Raw genomic sequence first — 2,500 nt, forward strand, 5'->3', positions numbered from 1 at the left:
CACTCTAATATGTAAATTGTTTCTATTTATGTCAAGTGTAGAAGTAAAGCAAGCTTCATTGGCTTCTCCGGGTGTGTTTTATCTGGCCAAGTTTTAGAATTTCTGTTTTACTTATATGAACATATTCCAGTTCAAACAGTTGTATGTGCTAAATATTGAATAAGCTCTCATTAGAAGTATATTCAAATATTTATAGTTGTACACGAGCTTCGAGAATGTTGCCTCCCCTCCTCTCTTTACACACACACACACACACACACACACACACACACACACACACACACACACACACACACACACACACACACACACACACTCACACAAGGAGCCTGAAGTTATTTTTGCACTAAAATCATGCAATCTTACCTCTTTCTAAAGTAGCTGACATTTTATCGCTATTAACGCTGCCTAAATATTGAAGTGAACATTAAATAAATATGCTGAAAATTGTTACACTAAAAACTGTAATTGGAAAGCTGCTACCACAAAAATATACATTATCATGGCACATTTGTCTTCTTTGCTTGCAGAGTTGTTTTATTTTAATTTAATTTGCTCTCTTTGAATTATATTTGCATGTTTGAAGTTGGGAGATTTGGTGTCTTTCTGATGGACAAAAGTTAACATACAAACTTATGAAATACACACAAAGGGCTAGTGTGTAAAGGTCCTCTTAATAAAACAGCAAATATCCAAAGATAAAAAAGAGGGAGCACCATGGCAAAGGCAGGTATTGTAAACAAGTAGAGTATTTATTCAGGTACGCACCTTCATGTTTCGATGGATGCTTCTTCAGGCTTTAATGTGAGAAACTTGTTTGCAATACCTGCCTTTGCCGTGGTACTCTCTCTTTTTTATCTTTTGGATACTTACAAACTTAATTTGTACTCCACAGCTTACATGGTATATTTAGATTTGCCAATTTTTTAGTTACCCAAAGAGATACTTTTTTCCAAAAACATGAGATTTTGCAGGATAAACCATACCCACAACCAGTGCAAAAGCCAGCACTTCACTTTTTTGCCAAGATACATTTTTTGTAGAATTGGAGTTTTTTTCTTTATGGTTTCACAACATATAGTTTCATAGGTGGGTAATAGGATATCAGGCCAAGAGCCATTTTAAGCCTAGCCAAGTTTACCCCAAATTTATCAAAATATTGCTGACGTGTCAATACTCCAAAGGATTTTACAGTTTTGATACAGGTTTGTGCACATTGTGTTCAAAGGCCGAGGCACTTCAAATACAGAATAATTGTTTTATGCAACATTTAGGTGAAAGTTAAAAAAAATCCTTCTTGTTCTAATATCTCAGAGCAGATGACATTTTTTTTCCACACAGCACAATTTCCCTGATAAGGGATGTCCTGCTTAAAGAGGGCCGGTGGTAACCCTACATGCAGGCTACACCTATATGGTTCTCAGGCAGTCTAATATAACATGAAGTTTAGATTTTTAAAACATACAACTTCACTTTTGTCTGTCAGTATAATGTTATTTAATTAAGAAACATGATTTATTTTGCTGAAATATGCATGACAGATTTGTTACCAGAAAAGACACATAGAATAGGCTTTAGTCTGTTTCCTGATCAGCTTTAAGAAGAAAGCATAGTTAGCTAACATAGGCTGCAGTAAGTTAATTTACATTCACATTAAAATGTATTATTAGACTAGTATGTACATCAAGCACAATAAAATTCTGAATTGCCAATTTCAGGGTCTGTAAATACTGTAGTAGAAAAAACAGATGTTTCACTGTTGATTCGTACAAGGTTTGAGAAGATTCTGAAGGGGGATTCTAAAGATAACAAGCGTTATAGCTAAAAATATGATGAGAAGATAATGACTAGACATTTCTGCAAAGTTATTAAGTCCCTCGTATTTCAGCTGGAGGGAACCCTCTATGCCCTGTTACATGCCATCCTCAGAGAAAAGTGCCATTCTGAAAACAATGTTATCAGATTTGCATGATCTAAGTGCATAAAATTTGATGGAAGAAATTATGCCATTGTGATAATACAGCAGTGTGTTTTTCACACACTCGTTTTTTTTCCTGAGACACCCACCACCTGGTCTTACTACCTCTTTCTTCTCATTTCCAAGATGACAGTAAACAATAATGTCAGAAAATAATGAAGGACATTTCTGAAAAAAATGCTACTTCTTCTTTGACAGTCTGTTTTACTTAGTACTAAAGTCTGACAGCAAGAGAAGACATTACATTCTGGATCATTTTCAGACAGAACAACATCTCTGTGTCAGTAGGAGAGAGCAGATGATTAGCAGCTAAAATCGTAAAAAGGAAGCGGCAGAGTCTACCTGCTCGGTCTTGTTAATACTGATGGACAGAAGGTCTTTGTGTATATATTAACTGTCTTTCAGTTGCTGACTGCTTTTGCATGATTTATCCGGTATATCCAGAAACTCATGAACATGGCAGTGATGTTTTCACAAAGCACAGTCTAACCTTCTGCATTCAGAAGTGCTGAAACAGTGAAT

The 2,500-nt window shown here is 35.5% G+C and overlaps 1 protein-coding gene across 1 annotated transcript in view; it reads left to right on the forward strand.

Moving 5' to 3' along the window:
* The window catches only part of GRB14 (growth factor receptor bound protein 14), a 1,680,298-nt gene that overhangs the window by 965 nt on the left and 1,676,833 nt on the right, over positions 1–2,500 (forward strand). The window lies entirely within an intron of this gene.

This window comes from Protopterus annectens, chromosome 6.part0 (assembly GCF_019279795.1).
Source record: "Protopterus annectens isolate FY-2018-M chromosome 6.part0, PAN1.0, whole genome shotgun sequence".
NCBI lineage: Eukaryota > Metazoa > Chordata > Ceratodontiformes > Protopteridae > Protopterus > Protopterus annectens.